Source organism: Pteropus medius, unplaced genomic scaffold (genome assembly GCF_902729225.1).
Source record: "Pteropus medius unplaced genomic scaffold, Ma_sr-lr_union100, whole genome shotgun sequence".
NCBI classification, from domain to species: Eukaryota; Metazoa; Chordata; class Mammalia; order Chiroptera; family Pteropodidae; genus Pteropus; species Pteropus medius.
In genome coordinates, this window is record NW_024355205.1 from 30,106,794 (window position 1) to 30,130,756 (window position 23,963).

Below are 23,963 nucleotides of genomic sequence, written 5' to 3' on the forward strand. Positions count from 1 at the left end.
CCCAATTCCGCAATGCACTGAGCTGTCCTTCCACATGTCCCCTTCAAGGACAAACATGTCCTTTGGTCTTTGGGAAATAGCTGTCTGGAATCAGAAGACCCTCTCCAAGGTCCCTGAGTTTCAGATCCAAAACCCTAATATCCGCAGTATAATGGAAAGCACAAAATATTTACTGAGTACCTTCCAGGCACAAGAAACCACGCTAGATGCTGTAACAAACATGTCCAAACTCAGGATTAACTTCTAAGCCCAAGAGCCAGCCAGAGATCTTCTTCTTTTGTAGATCTTCATGCCTTATTAAAAGGTCATTAAACTTCAGGGTCCGCATTGAAAGAGCAAGCATGTTTAACTACAGGAAACTGAGACCCTGAGTTCATGGCCTACCCTGTTCTAACCAAAGAATACAAAATCAGCACATAAGAATCTTAATTTCTGCCTGCCCATCACTGAGGCTTTACTGCACCAAGGATCCTAAAAGAATAATCATCGTTAGGGTATTTGCAGGACTTGACATTCTCCTCAGGGTCCTTGTTGCTCTAAGTTGATCCAGGAAGATCTTGTTAACCCAGTTGTTTCTCATATCATCTTAAAACTGAAGCATATTTAAATTAGCTCTGATTCCGTAAAATTCACAGAAGGTATGGACACCAAGCTTTGCAGAGCTTTGTGGGAAGATGGCCCTATTTGAGACACTGGAGTTGTAAATGAACCTGGCCTGCCCATCTAAAGATCCAGGCTATCAGACTCCTTCGGAAATTCAGGATGGCAGCGAGTTCCTTTAACTGTCAAGTCAGCTGGAAGGCTGGTTCTCCACCCATGGGAATATAAAAGCCCCCAACACAAGTGTTTTCCGCTGACAGGAGACTCTGAGGTCCAGCAGTGGCACAATCTGACACTCGGGAGGATGCTCAGCTCATTACTTGTTCTTTTCCTGAGCAAGTACCCAACTGAAGGCGTATGGGGTGCCAGCCCCAAGCGCCAGGAATGGGGATGATCGAGTTCTAGAAGGGGCTTGCCATCAAGAATTGCAGGGCCTCGAGGCAGAGAGGCACACATCCAGAGTCATAAAAGATGGTAGGTTTTTGATGCCGAGAGAGAAGGTCCCACTGGAAGACTTTCTAGAGATGATGGTGCCTGTGTTGAGCCTTAAGTAATAAGCCAGAATAGACCAGAAGGGGAGAAAATGCAGCTCAGCAAAGGGGTGTTGGGGCGACACTTCTTGAGCTCTTACCAGGTACCAGGCCCGCTGGGGAATTAACCCATTTACTCCTCACAACAGCCCTACCAGGCAGTTACTACCATCACCCCCATCAGACAGATGAGAAAACCGAGGTGAAGATCAAGGTAATAAACTGTTCAAGGTCATTCTCTTAGTAAGCGGCCAAGCGGACAGTGCGAACCAGGCTCTCCTCCCCCTACGCGTCTGTGCCTGCACAGGTGGGAGCTCATCGTGTTTCTGAATTTGTGAGTGAAGGCTGCAACTGGAAGCATCTTGGAGGCTTGGAAGGTCATTCAAATGCAACGGCCTTTGAATGTAGCACGCTGTGAGGACAGCAGTGGCCCACTGGAACCCAGAAGACCCATCCGCATGCATCAAATTGAGTCATACTTGGTGCTCTTCGATCCAAACACAGCCGCCCCGCTGGCAGCTGCCAACCTACGTCCACATCGAGGCTGAGTGGGCAAGGCGGAGGTGAGTGACAGGTGAGGAGGAAAAGGGGGAGCAGGGACAGAAGCCACACCAGAAAGCTTGGACTTTATCTAATTAACAACGAGGCATCTCTGCCAGTTCGAAAGCAGGAGAGACACGATCAGACGAGTTTGAGAGGGACCTCTGCCCTCCACGGGGGAGAGGAGAAGATGAGATGTCAGGGGTTCGGGGAGAGAGGGCGAGGGGAGTGAGTGTATTAGTTTCCTGGGGCTGCTATAACGAAGTACCACACACTGGGTGGCTTAAAACAACAGAAATGTATGGTGTCACAGTTCTGGAGGTTAGAAGTCCAATGTGAAGGTGTCGGCAGGGCTACGCTCCCTCAGGAGGCTCTGGGAGAAAATCCTTCCTTGTCTCTTCCAGCTTCTGGCGGTTCCCCGCAATCCACAGCTTGTAGTTACATCACTCCGATTGCTGCCTCCATCATCACAGCCTTCTCCTGTGGTGCCTGCATCTCCCAATCTGAAATTGTCAGATTTAGGGCCCACCCCAACCCAGTATGAGCTCCTCTTAACGAATTACATCTGCAAAGACCCTATTTCTAAATAAGGTCATGTGAGTTTGGGGCGGACACTACTCAACCCACAACATGGAGCCTGAACGAGGAAGGGGGTAGTAGGAAGAAGCGGGGAGACTGAGGGAAGTTAGATACCAAGGCACAGAACAGGGAGAATGGGGTGCTATTTATTGAAAAAGGAAAGTTCGAAAATTAGAATACACACCTGTATTTATATAAATCCATACTGCAAGGATCCACAAGGAACAAAGTGGTTACCTTTGTTCCTTGGGTATAGAAAGTGGGTATAGAAAGTGGATATAGTGGGTATAGAAAGAATGGGGTACACAGGGTTGGGGGGAGAGCAACACTTCTTCCTGCATACTTTATTATATAGTTTATATCTTGAAAGTATGTAAAGGCAAAACTTATAGAAAAAAAAAACAACTTAGAATTCTATTGTTATCAAGTACAAAAATCAATCAGCGTGTTAGAAATCAAGACTGGCTGCCCTTAGGGGGTGCAGGCAGGAGCGGGGGACAGGGAAGGGTTCCGGGGTCTCAGCATGTTCTGGTTGTGGATCTGAGTGCTAGTTACATGGGTGTGTTTGTAAGAATTCATCGAACAAGACACTTAGGATAATGCATGCTTTTCTGTATGCTAGTTATATTTCAATTTACTTTTTTAAATAAACGCGAGCGCGCACACACACACACACACACACACACACACACAATATGGATAAAAAGCTTCCTATCTGCAAAATGGAGATACCGTAGCCTGTCTACAGCCACGCTGTCGATAATTCTAAGGGAGATGACACGGAACACTGTCGCCGTGCAAGTTTAATATCATGAACTTCACAGAACAAGTCCATGTAACACGTTTTAAAAAGATCATCCTTTTTTCCTTAAAAAAAAAAAATGTGCGTAAAGCAACGTTTTGATTAGTGCTATCTTTGCTTCAGAGGAGGCTGGGCCCCCATTGTCAAAGGCTGAAATCTTAGCTGCAGCCGAGGGGAGGGAGGGGTCCCCAAAAATATTTTTATGTTTTTCTCACTGAAACAAAACACCGAAAATAGATTTTCCACAAGAAGTGGCGGGAGGAGGGGCAGCCTGTCTTAGCCTAACAGCCTGTACACGTCGTCACGGCACGGCCGCTTGTTCCAGCCACCTCCATCCCTCCCTGTAATGGAAACACCAGATTTAAACAGGTGTCATAACAGTAAAAGGGCCCCATAAATGGGAAGCCCAGAAGGCGTTGCAGGGCTGGACAGCTGGTGGGAAAGTGAGGGTTACAGACCTAAGTGGTCCCCAGACTTCCGGAGTCTGGTACACTTCGCCTCACACACACTTAAACATCCATTTGCCTCCACGAGCACACACACACCACATATATAAAACCTCTCAACAGGAAATTTCTTCCATTCTTAAATGGCGTTACCTAAATAAAATACCCTTGACCGAGGGCTCTGGGCTATTGGATCGCGTTAAATAGAGGAGAAGAGAGAACGGGTTAGTTATATTTGGCGATAAACAGTCTGCTCAGTCCAGCAGGGTCCTGTGAGCACAGGGGGCCGCTCAGCAGACCGAGAAGGGGGCGGGGAACGCATGGCCTTGAAAGAGGCAGACTACTGGGGAGCGGGGAGCCAAGCCCAGCCCCCACAACCACCCAGCCACTGCCGTCCGCTGATGAATGAATGGGTGGGTCCACGAAATCCGCCCTGTGTGGCCTTGCGTGTCATCCGCTCCCCGACTTTCTCATTTGCGAAATGGGACAACAATATCCATCTGGCAAGGAATTTTTAATGATAACGTGTAAAGGAACAAAGATGCCCAGCACAAAGAGAGGATCTATAAAAGGTAGCCAGTGTAACGGTGATCATCATAAACACCACACATAAAAGTATTGATAACTCCTCAGTCGTTGCCCCCAAAAAAGTATATAAAGTGAAGGACAGCATTGGATCTGCAAATCTCCCTAATTCTCCAAAAACAGTTCAATAAGAAAAGTGTACGAGGGGCTGAACTCTATGACATGGAAAATGAAAACAGGTGGGAAGATGGGTAAAAAACTGAATTATCTTCCTGTTTTAGTTTCCCGTGGCCGCCAAAACAAACTACCACAAACCAAGTGGCTTAAACAACAGAAATTTATTTTCTCAGTTCTGGATGCTGAAATTCTGAAATCAAGGTGTTGGCAGGTTGGTTTCTCCTGAGGCCTCTCTCCTTGGCTTGCAGATGGTCACCTTCTCGCTTGTCCTCACACGGCCTTTCCTCTGTGCTCCAGCATCCCTGACGTCTGTGCATGTGTCCGAATGTCTTATGAGGACACCAGTCAGATTGGACGAGGGCCCAATCTAAGAACCTCATTTTAACCCATCTCAAAATACAGTCACATTCTGAGGTACTGGAGGTCACGGCCTCAACATATGAGTTTTGGGGGACACAATTCAGCCCATAACACTTTCCTATGCCAAAATTTTTCTGAAATGCAGATTTGGGTGTTTACACAATGAAAAGATCCATGTGATAGAAAGGACAGATGAAGGAGCAGAGCAGTTCTGCTTGAAAAGTGCTACTAGAGTCGGGAGCACGATGGCCAGCACACGTGGCTATGGGCGAGCGGTGACTTTGTGTCCACAGAAGGCAGCGTCGGCATCCGTGCAAGGCAGACGCCCATTCCCTGCCGGCAGCAACTTGTAACAACTCACGTGCCCAAGCAAGGACGAGGCTGTCTGTCCCGCATCAGCCTCTCCAGACTGCCTCTCCTCCCTTCCTTTGATGTTCACACGTATCTCATGTCAACCCTTCACCCTAGGAGTGGGTACCACTCTGGCATTACTCCACAGAGGGGACAGAGAGGGCCAGCCTCCGAAAGGACAAGTGACTTGGCTAATCCCAGTCAGTGCCAGGACTGGAACCCGGACTCCTGGGCTCTGGGTCTTCTGTGCTAACCTTGGCTCCATGACGAGAACTGCATCAAAGGCTCAGGTGACATTTCTCTGCCAAGGTGTCACAGAGAAGAGTGCTGGGTCGGAAGGGCCTTATCAATCCTTCCTACTCTAAAATCCCATCTAGAGGTAACCCCAGTATCAGGGCAGGGACAGGTATGGATAGACCCCTGAGAAATGACTCTAGAGGGTAAAGTCAGCCTCCTTGACACCAACCACAATCCAACTCTATGACATTCTGGAAAAGGCAAAACTAAGGAGATGTGAAAAGATCACCGGTTGCCAGAGTTTGCAGGGGCGGAGAGATGAAAGGCTGAACACAGAGGGCTGTTGGGGCAGCGAAATCTATTCTGTATGATACTGTAATGGTGGACACATGTCCACAAACCCACAGAATGTACCACACCAAACATGAACCCTAATGTATCCTATGGACTCTGGGTGATGATGTGTCAATCAATGTAGATTCATCAATTGTAACGAACGTTCCACTCTGATGGGAGGTTGTTGGTAATGGGGAGGCTGTGCCCGTGGGAGACAGAGTGTATGGGAACTCTGAGCTTTCTGCTCAAAAAAGTCTATTAACCAAAACAAACAAACAAACAAAAACAGCCACCACAGGTCACCTACAACCATTTCACCAGCCCACGTGTCAGAACTCTTAATGTTGCATCTCATCCACCTTTTAAACTTTTGGTTCATAAAATCAAAGACATGATACTGGAAGCTAGAAAGGCCCTTAGACACAATCTGCTTCAATCTCATGGTTCCACAGATGAGGAATCCAAATAAAATTGTTTCTTATTTGTCTTGTTCTGGGACATGTTAAGGATTTAAGAGATAAGCCAATGATACCGTTTTGTAAAAGCTCGAAACAATGTTCAAAATAATAAACACAAAAAGTTCAGAAAAGACAGCAAAGAAAGAGATTCAATTAGCATCAACAAAACAAAATTAAATGATTAAGACCCAGTACTGGGTAGTCTGTGGTAAATCTGACGTATCTAGGAACCGATCAAGACTTTTGGAAGGCAGTTTGGTGATTCAAATCAAGAGCCCTTCTTTTAAATGCCATCGTTAATGCAGATAATACATTTTGAGAATTTAGCCTGAGAAAAATAAACTTCAAAAGAATCTTAAGATAGTTATAAAAAATACAACACAAATATTCAATTACGGGAGGATGGTTAAGCAAATGGTCACATCGCTGGAATATGTGACCACCATAAATGATGACAGGTATGCGGACTTTATAGATGTTGATGATGCAATGTTACATAAAAAGAAACAAAATACAAACTTGTATCTATGCAAGAGTTACAAATATGTAAAAAGTGCATGGAAAATATGGATAAGAAAGAACAGAGAAAAAACAAAAGTAACTAATGAGTTCCCATAGCAGGAATGTAGGAGAATGTCTTCTTTTAAATGTACTCGATTGTTCTTAAATAATCATGGAGTAAATAAAAATACATTTTAGAGAGTAAGCTGGTCCATTTGCAGCACAAAGTCCCTTTAGATGCCACAGGCTTACCCAGCTCGACCTGCTCTCCCCACCCAGCAAAATAGTTTGGCAATGCCAAAGCAGAGGCCTGGACCCTTACCCAATCTCAATCAGCAATATTGAGATTTCACTTTCCCTAGAACCAGTCACCTTTTATCCCTTCTTCTGAGGTCATGTGCAAGGAATGCCAGTCTCTTAACCCTGGCCCCTCCATGTGCTACCAGCCATCCTCCAAGCCACCCCCCTCCACGAACAACCCCCTCACATTTTGTCTCACGCCCTGCTTGTACTGGAGGACAGTCCTGCCTCCCAACCAAATTGCATTCTCCTGAAATCACAGAACTCTGGTCTTTCACTATTTTTCTACCTGCCCGACCACCTTAGGATCCTCCATGATTGTCTAACCAGACTTTCGGTATCCAGGCATGAAATCTCCCTTGTCCATCTGCAGGGTGGTCCTGAGCTGCTGAGCCCCAACCCCCCATGACCCTCAACAAAGTCCAGGTCTGGAAGAGCCCACCTCGAAGTCAAAGGCATGAAATCAAAGGCATGTCGGTACAATGCTCTTGGATTTTTTTTGTTTGGTTGGTTTTTTGTTTGGTTTTTTTTTTTGCTTTGCTTTCTCGTTTGTTTACTTGCTGGTTCCAAACCATTTGCCTGGCTGTTTGCTCACTAAAGGTTTGTAGCCTCCCAAAACTCATTTGGTGAAGCCCCAATCCCCAGTGTGATGGTATTTGGAGGTGGGGCCTATGGGAGATAATTAGATTTATATGAGGTCATGATGGAGGACCCACATGATACAATTAATCCCCTGATAAAAAGAAGACAAGATTCGAGATCTCTGTGCGTACACCAAGGAAAGGCCACATGAGCATGTGACCAGGAAGGGGTCTCTCACCAAGAACTCAAGTTTTCAGGAACCCTGATCTCGAGACTTCCAGCCTCCAGAACTGTGAGAAATAAATGTTTGCTGTTTAATCCACCCAGTCTCTGATATTTAGTTACAGCATCCCGAACTAACTAAGACACCCACTCAACCATCTTCTCCCTCAGAGTGCATGCTGCCTACTTTTGGCTCCTGCTACACCATCAGATTCATCCTGGCTGAAGATTGCTCCCTAGCAGCTAAATGACACATTCCTCTTGCCATGAGTCCTTAGGGAATTGACCTACTCTACTGCCTTTTTTACCTTAGGCTTCTCATCCCTGAACTACCATCCTCCACAGCCCACCATCTTGGCAATGACCTGTGCACCAAGCATATATACTGACTGCTGATGCTGTCAGCCAGATGCAAGTTCATCCTAATATACATCGACTCATCCACAGTGGTGCCATGGGCAAAGCCAAGATAAATTTGTCTGAGACCCTGCCATCAAAAGAGTCTGCAGTCTAGGAAAAGAATTCGCTGAGACACAAGGCAGACTATGCTAACACATCTAAAAGAGCCGTCACACATTAGGACATCAAGGAAACTGCCTGAAGACGGCTGATTTCAACCAGACCTGGAAGAACAGATAGAATTTGATGAGCAAACATGGAAATAGTCCAGGTCTAGAGACAATGTGAGCACAAAATTGGAAAGAGACTAGGATACATCCCAGAGCAAAAGGGACTCCTGTTTCACCGGCTCAAAGTATCTGAGAAAGTCCTGGGAAATGAAATGGCAAAGCAGGGCTGGGACCAGAGGGCTAGATAGAGCCTTTGAAAGTTTAAAATGCATGGTGACATATGAGCTAAACTTTAGAAAAATGGAATCTCTTAGCAGTAAGTACACATCCATACTACACATACTTGTTGATTTCAACAGGTAGTCAGTGGAGCAGTTGGACAGTCCTATGCACTGAACTGTGTCCCCAAAAAAGATATGTTTAAGTCCTAACCCCTAGTACCTATGAATGTGACCTTAATAGGTCTTTGCAAACATCATCCATTTAAAATGAAGTCACATGGGATTAGGGTGGGCTTTGCATCCAATAGCTGTTATCCTTCTAAGAGAAAGGAGGAGATTTAGAAAGAGACAATCACTAGAGAAGAAGCCATGTGGAAGAGGCTATGACTGGATACTGTCACACAAGCACAGAAATTGCTGAGGCCAGCAAAACTAGAAGAGGCAAGAAGATTCTTCTCTAGAGCCTTCAGAGAGAGCACAGCCCTGCCAAGACACCTTGATTTTAGACTTCTGGCATCTAAAACTATGAGACAATAAATTTCTATTGTCTGAGACCATCCAGTTTGACATACCTTTTATAGGAAACTAACAGACATGAATTAAGCTTGACTTGAATATCATCAATGCTTTAAGGACCTTCATAGAAAGTGGGATAGTTCATGAACAAGGCAGCGATCGATCCTAAAGAAAAACGGAGGTCATGAAGCACAACCAGGACTGGAACTGCAGACGTTAAGACAACTATTTAAGGAGAATAGGCGTATAAAGGGAGGGATGCAGTCAACCCTCCAAAGTCAACAACTTTCCAGGACTGAGGGTCTTAGTTCAATCCTTGCCTGAAAGGATCCATCAACAACGGGGCTAATCCTTCCATTGATATTTAATCGCTGGGCTTCTGTGGGCTTTCTCCTATGTGTTCATTCAGCCAGAATCCACGTATTCTTTATTCTTCCCATGGTCCTGATGGTTGAGAGGAGCACTTTGCTATTAATCCCCACGCATAAGTGGATTACAAAACAAAAAAACATATGACTTGAAAAACTTAAGTCACCACCTACCCAAAGATGAATATGCATTTAATTAATTCAATGTTTCTGATTATAAAAGTAACCACCATTTGTAAAACCTTTCAAAGTTAAAGAAATTTTTGCCTAAGAACATAAAAAGCCCTCTTAATCTCAACACTATAAGACATTTATTGTTGGTATTTTGGCTATATTTACCATTAGTACCTGATATAATTAAGAGAAACACTTTCTAATCAAAGCAATAAACTCTGAAGATGAGATATTTCAGAAGAATCACCCAGACAAAGAAAATGAGGGGGCAAGGGGGAAGAAAACACAGACTATCTGAAGAAAAATGAAGAAAATGGCCCAGGTAGGTAATCAAAGGCCATTAACCATTTCAACACTGCTAGAGGTGAGAGAAATTTTATTCAAATCAAAGGAGGAAATTCAAAGATATGAATCTCATAGCATCTCTAATGCAGTTGCAATAACACTCAGGGTATTACACTATTAAACTTAACTCATGCCCTAATTAAGCTCTTCATTCCAGAATTCCACAAAATAACTTTTCCAAACTAGAAAAACTGTACCTGAATATTTCCTAGAAAGATTTCCATTTTCTCTCAAATTGTGGTTTTCTAGTAACCATAACACAGCAACCAACTCCACATCTTATGCACTTGGAACAGTCGCCCCAAATTCCCATTAACAACCTATGGGCCGGGCCTCAGAATGTCAGAGGGGCTGATGCCACATGATATAAAAAAGATAAAGTCCAGCTCTACACTGCTAGTGGCTAGTTGCTAGGAGGCCCACAAATTCACTTTTCCTGCCTTGGATGGGATTCAGAACTGCTGTATCACAGGCTGAGAAGACAAGGATTGTTGCAATTAAAATTCAGAGGCTGTCCCTGGGGAATAACTTTAGCCCTTCGCACCCTAAAAAGCTACTTTAACTGGTCTTGGTTAAAAAATGGGCCACTCATGTGGGTCCCTAATCTTTGGCAAGGAGACTCGAAATTCCTATGCTAACCTGCAACTTTGGCTAATAAGGTCCACCTGGTTTTGACCTCATTTCCTCGAGAAAGAGGAGGTCATGAAACAGGTTCCTACAAACCTTTTTCTTTAAGGTAATTTGCATAGTTTGCTACAATTGTTTAGGGTTCACAGGACCCAGGCTGCAGGGAGATTCGATCCCCAACTTAGTTACTATTTTAGAAAAAAAGAAAAAGAAAAAATCCACACAGTGAATTTTGTTAATCTATTTTTAAATAATTAAATTGTTAGGTTACGCAGTTAAGTGAAAACCATAGTTATGAGGTGTTAATTTTTTAAACTACAATGAGATATTAAAGTTCAACTGATGTAATTGTAGAATTGAAATGTTAATTCCTCATCGAGATAATTACTCTCACATTCATAAAACTTTTCTAAAATGTCACAGTAGATCTTGCACTGAACTTGGAAGCATTTTTTCCTGAAAACGGTTTTAATGCCCAATAAACTGCTTAAGAAGAATAACATTACAATGAGCAGCCCGCACATATTTTTTCCTCCCATAATATTAACCACAGCAGTTTTGAGGGCTAAGGATGAGCCTTTCATGATACAGTCATTAGCAATATCCTGAAGTCAGTAACTGGTGAGGTTGCTCAAACACTGAGAAGCCCAAAACATCTGAATGATCCAATTTTAAAAAACTTTTTATCCTAAAAAAGGTATTTTATATAGCTAAATAATAACCAAAAATTTTCTAAAACCAAAATAATCCAATGCCTCAGATAATTGATTATTAATCTGACAGCTCACTTCCAAATATCTGGAAAACAAAAACAGCTTTCCTAAGAAATTTAAATATGTGATCTCTGATAGTATTTGTGTCTTTTGAATGTAGGGTTCTCGATCGGCATTATTGACTATGGACCAGATAATTCTTAGTCTGGGGGACCGCTCTGCTTGTTGCAGGATATTAGCAACACCCCGCAAGCCTCTATCAGCCAGATACCAAGTATCTCCTTGTATCTAAATAGATGCCAGTATTACCTCCCCCGTGTGACAACCAAAAAAGTCTCTAGTCATTGCCAAATGTCCCCTGTGAGCAAATCTGACCCCAGTTAAGAACCTCTGTCCTAATATAACATACCAAAAAATACTACCCAGCAGAAATTTAACATTGAAAAGTTGATACCCAAAGATAGCTCACTTTCAAATTATTTTGCAAATATTTCTTTTATGTAGCTTTGGTAAACAAATGAGTCATTCACACGGTTGTTTAAGTAAACAAAGTATTGCTCTTTTTTTTTTAATGTGAAATCAAAGCTTTAAAATAAAATATTTTCGGGGTCTCTTTGCTCAATCTATAACCTAATTAAGTCATGCAAATAGTACTACAGAAAAGAAAATGTAAAATTAGTGTACAACATCACTATGGAGTGAAGAGTATTCAGAGTCATAACTGAGCAAACATTCTTTGATGATTTTCAGCATTTAAAAAGCAAACAATATACAAAGGACACCATCAGAAAAGTGAAATGACAACCTATAGAATGGAGAAAATATCTGCAAATCATATATCTGATAAAGGACTTTTATCTAGAATACATTAAAATATTCTCACAATTTGATAAACAGACAAAAAAAAACAAACCCAATTAAGAAAAAGGCAAAAGGTCTGAACAGACATTTCTCCAAAGAAAATACACAATTAGTCAATGAGCACATGCAATATAATGATGCTCAACATCATTATTTATCAGGAAAATGCAAATCAGAATCATAAGGAGAGACCACCTCTCACCCACGATAACTAGAATTCAAAAGACAGATCAGAACAAATGTTGGCAAGGATGTGGGGAAAGTGAAATCCTCATACACTGCTGATGGGAAGGTAAAATGGTACAACCACTTTGGAAAACAATCCGGCAGGTCCTCAGAAAGTTAAAATACAATGATCACATGACCTAGCAGTTCTACTCCTAAGATGACCCATGAAAGCATTACGCCAAGTGAAAAAAGACAATGGCGGAAGACCACATATTATATGATTCCATTTACATGTAATGGCCAAAATAGGTACACGTGTAGAGGCAGAAAGTAAACAGACCTGCGGTTACCAGGGGCTAGGAGAGGGGTGGGGAAGGGAAGGGAATGATAATGGGTACAGGGTTTCTTTTGAGGATGGTGAAAATATTCTAAAGTTGATTATGGTGATGGCAACTCAACTCTGTAAATATACCAAAACCCACTAAATTATGCACTTTAATTTTAAATTTAAATTTGTATGGTATACAAATTATATCTTCATAAAGCTATTATAAAAACAACCTATAGCAAGGCACAGAATTCTGAATCATGCTTACAGAACAGAATCTTATCAACATGAGCCCTGACAGCTGACAGAAGCTGGGGGCAAAACAGGGAGGCGGGTTGGAAAATAAAAGATAGAACAGGACATCGATGTTCTCATTGTACAAAGGGGAGGTTAAAAGTCACTGTTGTCAGCTGATGGAACTAAATTAGGGTAATATAATAAGTAAGTAATATAAAGTCTGGAGAATAATCAATATATGAACTATAAATACAATCATCAAAAAGCTAGAGAATGAAGGAAGGGGGTGAGAGGCAATAACTAAGCTAAATGATCACTTATCACAACAGGAAGTCGACACATAAAAGTGGTATATGTTATCTAGAGACATTAAGACAACCACCAGAACAATTTCAAATGAAATGAACAAAGGTGATTGTTTCTGCAGAGTACAAGAGTGGGTGGGAATAAAGCACGACCAGGACAGAAGACTCTTGCTTCTCCTGACTAGCTCATCTGTTCTATGAGTTTGTTAATACCGTATGGAATTATTACTTTGCACTTCTTTTTAGAATCAAATCAAACTTGGCATTACCTGAGTTGAAAAATTTGCATGAAATGAGAATATAGAAGTCATGGAAAATATTAAAGTGGATCATCATCCAAATGAAATTGTGACAAGTATATTGGAGCAAAATTGACTCGAGCGTTATTGCCAAAGACTGCATCCCTATTAAGGCCGCTTGGAAATGCATGGTAGAGACTTAAGACAGAGACACGTACACAGCCCCACCCTATGTATGGCAGACGGTAAGGGTCGTCATAGGAAGTCAAAGTTTCAGCACGGCAAGAACATTCAAGAGTCCTAATAACCTTGGGATCCAAATGGTATTTTAAATGAAAGAAAGTCTACATGGCATTCTCCCCACTCAGCGGGCCCCGGGTTAAACACACTTTAAAAACTAAAAGGTGGAAGACAGAGGCCGTTCACCAGAGCACAGCAGTGTGCCATCAGGAAAGAACCTCCGCAGTTTTTTAAAATATAATCAAGGTTATTACTCTGACACATGGGACTCGGGATTCTGGGCAGCCCTATTGGGCACTTCTGAGAATGGCAGGTGGTAGCACTAATATTACACCAGGCAACGGGCACAGCCAGGAGGTCTCGGGTGCCCCAGGGAGCTCAGACCTCTCAGGTGTGGAAAGGGGCCCTGTGGTCATCAGAAGCCGGGAGGCCACAGCACACTGAAGAACTCGCCCTCCGTGTTCTTGCTCTTTCCAAAGATATCCTTGTGTCAGGTGAGGAGATGGAGATGCACATTTTGCAAAAGAGATAAAAACGAACACGTTAACCTCAGTTAGTTGGGTCGGGATCCGAAGAAATTTGGAGGTGGCCAGGCTGGAAACTCTCCCCACAAAAAGCTAAGGAGGCCCCCAACGTGGTGAGAGAAAGGGGAGGCAAAGCAGAGCCCCTTCTCAGTGCCCTTCAGACTCAGCTGACATACATCAGGCCCACCTCCATCCCCTGTTCTGAGGAGCGCTGGGTGAGAAATGCCATCCACTGCACTTCCAGCGACCAGACCCACGACTCACCTGACCTGCCCTGGTGTGGCGTGGTGAGGGGGAATGCTGACCTGGTGAATTCCAGGGCTTATTATCACCTCTGCAAAGAGCAGAGGAAACCAGGCCAGGAGGGCAGGCGTGCAGCCTTGCAAAGTCACTTTCTTTCTGCAGGATGTCCTGTCTCCTCCACGGCCATAGAGAACAACATCTGGTACCTTTAAAGAAAAGCCTCTGAATCCCCATAGCCTGATCTCCAATCCTACTCCAAGTCGAGTTTCCAATTACACTTTCCTCACATACCTGCAGACTAATCCTTTGGTCCTTAATAAAATCATGCTCTGTGGGGGTCTAGAAGCTGGAATAAAATGATACCAGTATCTTCTTATTAAACCAAAAACACTGCCCCATTCTTCTATTTCTCTTCTTTCATGAATTCAAAGTGGCCCCGGCCAGAAAATATGAGATGCCTTTCTTAGTATACTTCAGTTTTGCTGGGGTAAGCAGGGAGGCTCCAAAATGCTAGGACCCCCCCTCACCCAACTACACTAAAGTGTCCTTTTATGGAAAGAAACTTTGTGACAGCATCAAGACTCAAAGGGCCTTGGCCCATCCTGAAACTAAGGATGCTCTCAGCTGTAAGAACCGTCCTCCCACTGGATTCCTGGCTGAATCATCATTCTTTGTTTCATGTCCTTTGAATACACACAATTGATCTGCTCTTACTAAGACACCAGCATTGTGATCCCCTCCGCTTCTGCTACCCTTTCAATGAACTGAGACCCTCACTGCAGAATGCGAGTCTCTCAGCTCAGCCTCCGCCCAGCTAGGCAGGACCCTCTTCACCTAGCCAAGGAGCTCCAAAGTCTTCTAGAAGAAACTTGCGCAAGCACTTGCAGAATTTCTCCATGCCCGCAGTCTAGGCCTTTATGAATTTCTTAATGAGGTCTCCTGAGACCACAGGAACAGTGAAAGTCTTATGCTGCAGGGGTGTGGAGGGAGGTGCAGGAGGCTGGAAAGGGGATGGAAGGAGAAAGCTCGCCTAACTATTAATATCTTGTACCCTTTACACTGGAGCACTGTTTTAGTTTCAAAACACTCTGTTCCTGGATGAGTACTGCTTTATTTTTGAGTGCCTCCGTTATTTAAGAATAATTTAAAAAAAAAAAATCTTTAAAAATTAGTGATTTGGCTTACACTGATGAGAGATCTTTTTTTTTTTTTTTAAACACAGGAGTTATTACTTACATAAAACTGAATATTTAAAGATGAAATGACCATAAGTTGGGAATTGTGAAAAACAGGAAAATTTTGCTAGGGCCTTGCAAATGTTTTTTTCTGGTCCTATACTGGCGGGGAGAGGGGGATAGATAGAGACACACTATGAAATATGCACTCTGTTTTCTTCAGGAAGGAACTTGGATATGCATATACGCAGGCAGACACACACACACCTGTGAAACAGTGTTTTAGATACAAGCATCCAAACGACTGCAGACACGGCGAATAAGGATCTTTCTGAACCACAAGCCTGAGCTTGTGCGGTTCAAGAATTCCACAGGACTCTGTACAAAGCCCATAGGGACCGAGTTCTGTCTCTGCCATCACTAACATCTGGCCAAAGCTTCAGTGTGATTCCTGTGCTCTTACCTGCTCTTCTCATTTGGAAAAGCATAGGTTTGAAGCTCTCCTTCCTGCTGCCTCACAAAATGCTTCTCCTTCAGACAGTAAGCTCCTTACCGTAAGGAGTGTTAACATGCACACCTGGGCCACCTTCCCAGGGAACTGCTGCCCTGATGCTCCAGAACGCCTGGGGTTCCTGGGGTTCCGTTAGCTCACCAGAACCACAAGGATTTGGGGGGCAGGAGTTGGTGGAGTGGCAGGAGACAGGACCAGGGCGGCCTTTCCTTTCAGGTTTAGAGGGGGAGGGAAGACAGGAGATCTGGGAGAGAGAACTGCAGAGAGAAAGAGGAAGTCTTTGTTCTAGCTCTTTGGATGAGCATTAGAGCGGAGTTAAATTGTCAGCTAATGAGATTTCCTAACCACGTGCTCTCTTTCAAGTCTAGGCCCCCAACTGATTTGTTCCCCAGACAGCAGCAGGGGGCAAGGCTGCCTCTAGCGTCCCTAAGGGCCAGAGAATTCCCAGAACAAGTGCAGACAGGACTGGAATTATTTCTGGGAATGGAGCTCAAAGTTGGCCACCAAATACACTGACATCTCCCAATAACACTACAGGCTCTACAGCCTGCAAGGATCGGCCTCCACTTGGGGTGACCGAGGCAGGTCCAGGGAGGCAGAGGCATAGAGGGAGTATCTCTGTGAGCTTCTGTTACCACTGGACAGACTGCAAGTCCCTCTCCTAGTTTTTGTTTTTGTTTGTTTGTTTGTGTATTTTGGCCAGTAAAGGCCTCTAGAGTCTACATTCAAAGGATATGTTATCAGACCCGGCTCGGTAATTTGCCCCAACGAGCAAAGGGGTGCTGAAACAAGCATTTTTTCTTTTTCAATAACATCTTATTCTGTAGGCGAGCCTGAGATTGTCTTTTTTAAACTATTTATCTGATTATGGGTTGTTGAGTTTTTCATGCTTTTTTTTTCCTATACGAAAGTGGCTCTCTTTGCACTGCAGAGCTGAGGAAAAACAAGTCAAAACACATTGACAGCATTTTGAAGCTATTCAGTGAAATCAATTATCTTCTACCTTCCCTAGTCAACAGCTTCCTCCTTAGGTTTATTTCTCCTCTTTCAATGATAATTACTTAGCAACTTCCGTGTTTACCACTCAAAGACAATCTCCCTGGAGGAGTTTTTTACCACTGGGTACAAAAGAGCATATTCTAGAAACCAGAGATTTACCAAACTTCCGCTACAAGGCACAGCTCAGATTTCACTTCTACCAGGAAGTGTTCCCTCCTGGCCTCCAGGTATCTCTTTGTTCAAACCTCCCTCCATCCGGGCATTAATCACTTTGCACAGCGGCTATTGGTTCTCCGGCAACTGCTTCCCACCTGGCGGACTTTTCCTCCTCCACCCAGGCCTGGACCTCAGCATGGCCTTAGGGAAGAAGGAAGAAGAAACAACTAAAACCTAAAGGGAATTCAAACAGAAAAAGGATCTGTAAGCGATTAGTTAAGTACAGTACAGTTCAACCTGAGCCCTGTTTGGAGCTGAAAACAGCACTCGTGAACGCTTTTTAAATAAAGCAGGAGCTGGGAGAGTGGAGAACTGCAGAAAGGGGAAGAGACATGGGCATCCTCTACAATAAGAGTACCTCTGACAGGAAAGCCACGTTATTCCAAAGAGGTTCGTATGTGGCAGGCACTGTCCTAAGCAGCTAATTTATATTGTCGTTTTAAACCCCACCTCCCCACCCCCAGATGGGAATACTCATACCCACTTTCCAGACTCGGAAATTGAGAGGCAGGGAGATTAAACAGCTCTGCCTGGATCGCCCAGTTTGTAAGTGACACTGAGCAGGTATTGGAACTTGGGTTTGACCTCAGCGCCCAAGCTCTCAGCCTCTATTCCAACTCAAGCAAAGTGTGAGCCAAGTCAGCACACGTGGGTAACCCGATCCGGACCGCTCAGACTCAGCGGAGCCCCAGCCGCTCTGCGGGGCCGCGTGGGTACCACCTAAGCGGACACGGATTGGCCAGCGTCCCCAAGGGCTCGCGCGCGTCCTTCAGGACTTGCCAGCACTCAGGAAAAGGCAGACTCGGATCAACCTGGACTAGTCAGGCAGCAAGGCTAGAGGATGCTACTGGAAAAGAGATGAACTTGGCTCGGTCTTCCCCACGACAGCCGCCAATCTGAGAGGGACCCGGGCCGGGACACGGCGCCTCTGGGTGCAAGGAGACTGGGCGCGAAGGCGCCGCCTGGGTGTCTTTTCCCTGCAGCATCTGGCCAGGAGGTCGGGGGAGGAGGCGTCTCCTGACAGCACGCACCAACTTCTCCAGGCTCGGAGGGGGCGCGCAGCAGCGGCCGGGGCCCGGGGGAGCACAGCGCGCAGCTCTCGCCCAATGACGAGGTCTGTAAACAAAAGCGGGCCCCACACGGGTCCCCCGCGGGGCCGTAAGCCGCACAGCGGCTTCAGAGCCACCGAACCCGTGAGAGGGCGAGGCAGGATCTGGATCGAGCGCGGGGACCCAACACACAGCCCCCTGGGACCCCACGCCCTGACCAGTCATTGTCTGCGCGCCCGGAGAATGCCGCTTTAAATGCCTCCTCCCAGATCACCCTTGGGTCCCCGGCCCTGTGTGCCGACCCCCGGACAGTGCTCCTCGTGTGTCCGGCTGCGAGCGCGGCACGGATCGCCAAGGCGAGCGCCCAGGCAGCGTCGCCGAAAACCCAGGCCTGGAGGTGCCCAAGTCAGGGACAGAGACACACACAGACACGCACGCACACGCACGCCCTCCCCGAAGTTGATAAAAATCAGCCGACAAATACAAAGTGCCGCTGCCGCTGCAAGTCAGCGCTGACCTCCTGCTACCGGGAAGACTGAATGCTAAAGCCTGGACACTGTCACTTCCATTCGGCGCCCGACACCTGGGCGCCGCCGGCTCGTCTCCCTCCTTACCGTTCCAGCGAGAGATGTCTCCTCTTGCCTCCTCTCGCCAGCTCCCCACCTCCCGTGTGTGAACACGAAAACAATACGAGTAAAGCCCAATCAGGGGGAGCTAGGACCCGCCGGGAGCCCTAATGTGCGGGAGACGGGGGTCGGGATGTGCCCGTCACGGGTAGAGTAGCCGCGAGCATCCTCACCGCGGTCCTTCGAGGTGGCTCCGGCCAGCCGTCGCGCGCCCCGAGGCCCGCGGTACTCACCCGCAACGCTCGTCCCGGATCTCCGGGACGGGGACAATGCGGGAACGCCGAAATTCCCGGGCTGCGGGTACCGAGGCGAAAGCCGTGCTGCAGAGCTGCGCGCCGGTCGGCGGCGGCGCTGCTGGGCTTCGCCGCGCTCCGGCCCGCTCGCCGTCTGCCAATGGGAGCTGTCAGGCGGCCTCCGCTGGCGGCCTCGGGGGCGGGGCCAAGAGAGGCCGTGGGAAACCGCGCTCTGATTGGACCGCTTGACAATCGCTCCGCCTCCGACTGGCCAATCAGAAACAGCAGATACAGGAGCGGGGCGTTCGGAGTTGGCCTGGAGAGTGACAACAGCAGCACGCTGGGTACCCGAGCTGCTTCGGTCCCCTGTGCGCTGCTAGAGGGATGTGGGCGCCGCGCACTCCTGGGCTGCCTTCCCACAAGGCTCCGGCGGTGCGGCCCGGGGAGAGCGAGGGAAGGCAGAGGAGGCGCGGCTGGCCAGAGAACGGCGAGGGAGCCCCTAACAAAGCAGCTTTGGGAGGGCCGAATGGCCTCCGCCTCCTCCAGCAATAGGCCTGCGAAGCTGCCTGTCACCCTGCATAGGTGGAGGTGGCCAATGACGTACAAAGAAGGAGCTCGAGTTGGCGCGCGCGCGCGCGGCTCGACATCAGTGGGATTGGTCGAAGGTAAAGGATTTTCCTGCCACCTAAGGCAGAAAAGAAAGGGGAACGGAAGCGGAGGAGGGAAGAGCCGAAAAACGTACCTGTGACACGTGGTCTGGCTTGGGAGGCGTGTGCCTGGCTCTAGGGGGAGACAAGAACTTTTTTACGAGAGGAAAAAGACCCTAATGTAATCCCCCCTGTGGATGCTGGGGGATGTTAGTGCTAGCCAGGCTCCAGGTAGAACACGGTAGCCTTACCTGAATCCTGGAGAGACCAGTATTCACCGGGTTAACTCACCTTGCCAGCAAGTAAACTTGAAATCATAGCTTGGGGCGCAGACCTCACATTCATCTTACTGGGCAGAGTACGTGATTCTGGCAAGGTTCACACAGTCGCCCCTGTAAAATCCAGAAACGATGTTTGCCCTTCGCCTTTCGCGAGGTGGCGAGGGACACGGAAACTCGGACACTGACATAAAGCTCTTCCCCACACCCAGCCAGCGATTCCCCCTCACCCAAGAGCTTGGGACTTCAACATTTAGAACAAAGGCGGGGATGGATATTCATTACAACCTGATTCGGTGGACCCTTTCACCCCCGAGAGGGTAGGAAGACTTGAGCTCCTGGGGTTATCTGGTTGAAAACAAAAGGAAACTCAAAACGAATTGCCTGTGTCACAGAGAGAAATCTAAACTGGAAAACTAAGTATCCTTGACTTCTCCTTCCGCCTTCCCCCCTCTATTCTTGCCTAACTCCCAAATCCATGTCCTTTCCCCATCCTCTCACCTGAACTGACATCAAAGACCTCCCATGTCTTTCAACTCCAGGCCTTGCCTCCTGAAATCGACTGTACCTTTTGCCTAGTCATCCTTCTAAACAAAAAAAATATTTTGCTGTCTCGCCTCTGGGTCTCTTCCCTTTGCCCAGAACATCCCAACCCCTAAACTTTCCCTTCACTTGACTAATTTCCTACCCATTCTTCAGAAACCAGCTTCGCAGTCAATGCATTCACACAGTAGACGTTTGCTGAACTACAACGGTGCAGCAAATAGTCTTGTAGACACTGGAAACTTCCTGTGTCAAGTTTAGATACCAGCATCACCCACCCTCAATACTGTCACCGACCCCCGTATTACATGAGGCTGAAACTGCCATTTAATTATGTCCTCCGTTCCATCCAGAATTCATCTATCTTGTTCTCTGCTCTATCCCAGTACCTAACACAGTAGTTGGGATATTTGGGGCACTCAGAAATATTTACTCGATGAGTTCTAGAGGAGCTGTAATTAGAGGTAAGAGCTTTGAAAAGACTAGAAGTACTTCTAAAACAGGTTTGAGAAGAATGATTAGGATAAGTCTTAGAGTGATATGTCTACCAGGTCCCATGGTGGGTGTTGCAGAGGTTTTTGAGTGAGAGATTTTCCAGAAGATACCTTTTCAAAAAACTCCCTTCATCTCAGCCCATACCTTGTCCAAGCTTCTAAGTGGAGAGTCATTCCTTTGTGAAGCTTTTCATCCCAGAAGAAAGAACAATTTCTTAAGCTGTTAAAAGCCACTATCTTGGAAAGGGAATATATACATGGAAATGAGGAGAGGGCTTTTCCAAGGGGTGCTCAAAAGTGCACTTGGCCATGCTCTGGGGCTAGGCTGCCTAGTTTCAAATAATAGCCCTGTCATTTTCTAGCTGTGACCTTGGGCAAGTTACTTCAAACCTCTGTGCCTCGATTTCCTCATCTGTGTAATCAAGATGATAATAGTGCCTGCTGCATAGGGTTGGTATGAGGATGAATGACTTAACATTAGTAATGTGCTTAGACAAATGCCCGGCATATAGTAACATTGAATAGTGTTTATAAAATAAATAAACATCTTCTGCTGGGGACATGGGTGGTGGGACCTGCCGAGGCCTCCTGTGTTTGCAGCAGGTTACTAACGGCCTTCCTGGAAGTGAGTATGGAGTACAATTTACTCAAACAACATGGCAGTTAAGAGCACTGACCCCTACATAGTCAAAAATTTACATATAACTTTTGACTCCCCCGAAACTATTAATAGCTTTCTGTTGACCGAAGCCTTACCAATAACATAAACAGTTGATTAACATGTATTTTGTATGTTATATGTATTGTATACTGTATCATTACAATAAAGTAAGCTAGAGGAAAGAAACAATTAAGAAAATCATAATGAAAATACATTCATAGTACTATACATATTTACTGAAAAAATATGTGGACCCATGCAGTTCAGCTCAAACCTGTGTTGTTCAAGGGTCAACTATAGTTAGATCTCTCTGCCTCACTCAGCCACTGCCATCATGCCCCCCACCCCATTAAGGAGGTAACATCATTGCAAGGTGAACTTCAGGGTGAACCAGAATGGCCATCTGATTGCCTCGCGCATAGCTCTCTGAGCTCCTAAGAAATCCTAAAAGCAGTTAAGAAACAGAACCGGTCCTGGACTGGCTGGTTTGAATCCAGACTCCACCACTTCCCAGCTCTGGAGCCTTAGGGTGGGTTACTTAATCCTTCATAAGCCTCACTTTCTTATTCTGTCAAATAGGAGTAATACCTAACCCATAAGGATGTGGAGGATTAAAAAGAGGTCAGACACAACACAGAGTATGCACTCATAAAAGTAGGCATTTGAGCTGTGCTAAGTTAGCTAAACTCTCTGAACCACAGTTTCCTCATCTTTAAAATGGGATAACAATGTTTCAACATGCAGTTGAAAACTCTGAATGAGAAGATACAAGAGAAATGCTTAGCCCTGCCCATCAAGAGGAAATGGATGCACAGGAAACCACCATTAGGACTCTTTCCATGACTTCACACCCCTCACACCCCACTACATCAACGAGTCAGGACTTTGCCTCTCAGAATCTGCTCAGGGCTGACCTTGGGAGCGTTGTTCCCAAAATCATGGTGCTACCACTAAGGGTAATGGAATTAAGCTGATCCTGCCTTCGGGTACATTTCTTGACCTCAAAACCTGAAAAGCTTTGCAGGCTTCTGTGCTGCTGCTTGTCTGCTCTGCACAGTATGCTGCTGCTTCACACCACAGTGAAGCGAAAGGGGCATTTCGATTAAAACACAAACAAATGCCATCTGGCAGAGTCTTCTGGCATCCCTTCTCCTGAGGGCACTGCTGACATCTAAAGAGAGCATAGCATTTGGCATTAAAGAAAAACTGGAGTGGTCAAAGGCAGAATTAAGGGTTTAAGACAAAAGAACCAGCAGAAATTACATTTCTGGCACGTGACCTCGACATCAACTATGAGTCATCATCTTCTCCACCAGTCACTGAAAGCCTCACTAAATATGACCCTGGCTAAGTCACAACCAACAGCCCTCCCTAGTGAGGTGACACCACAGAGATGAGCCCACACCCTCCACACTAGACAACTCTGCCTTGGCCTGCTCTTCCTCTGAACAGATGCTCCCTAATGGCTGGGCTGTGGTCTGTTTGGTTCACTGCTGTAACCCTAGTGTGTAGAACAGGGCCTGGCACCCAGTACCTGCACAGCAAATATTGATGGAATGAACCAAGTTTAGTCTTTTGCGTTCCCTACCAAAAGGATGTTGGCACTTATTTTCTGTCACGTATTTGTAGATGCCCTCTTTTAAGAAAGATTATGAGGTAGCTAATAAAAAAAAAAATCTCTGGCAGGGCTTTGCTCATAACAGAGAGGGTAGCACGGGTGTCGTTTTGTCTCCAACGAAATTTAGGTTCCTTGAGGTCACGCTTTACTGTCCTGGAAGTTAAAAACTGTGAGTGCAATAAATATTTGCTGCAGAAGCACTGGATATCACTGACTTGGGAACCCACCAGGAAAGAAAGTTTGATTTTTTTTAAAGCAGCTGTTGATGAGTTTGCTCTGATTCATCCTCAATCTCTTGCCAAGACCCCTCCACCCTATTAATCCCCCCAAGAATTAGTAGACAGTCTGGGCTCAGATGTGGACTGAGAAAAGTCTAGTTAGTCATATCGTACCATCAGGGACCTCTGTTTTTTACCTTTCTGAGCTTTTCTCTAACCAATCGGCCAGGTCATGGATGACTACCAATTTCCCGGCAGTAGGTTCAGAGAAGATGATTTTATTCTGAAGTCCACAGAGCTTTGCTATAGATTCTGAGAAACAGCTGGCAGACCACTTGAAAACCTAACATGGCCCGTGGGTTCCAAGGGCTCTTCCCCACACCCCATCCCCATCCAGAGTGGACAGACTGTCTTAGTAGATAGCACTCTAGCCACTGCAATGGGATTTCAAAGTGACACAAACTGGTTTAA

The 23,963-nt window shown here is 45.8% G+C and overlaps 1 protein-coding gene across 4 annotated transcripts in view; it reads right to left on the reverse strand.

Moving 5' to 3' along the window:
- The window catches only part of TIAM1 (TIAM Rac1 associated GEF 1), a 326,413-nt gene extending 307,154 nt beyond the window's left edge, over positions 1-19,259 (reverse strand). For 2 of the 4 annotated variants that reach the window (XM_039857285.1, XM_039857282.1), the window contains exon 1: positions 19,034-19,259. The gene's annotated coding sequence lies outside the window, so the exon portion shown is untranslated. Of the gene's footprint in view, positions 1-18,788 lie in introns of all 4 variants that reach the window. The other 2 variants (XM_039857283.1, XM_039857287.1) reach the window with 2 other exon arrangements.
- Positions 19,260-23,963: the final 4,704 nt, after the last annotated feature.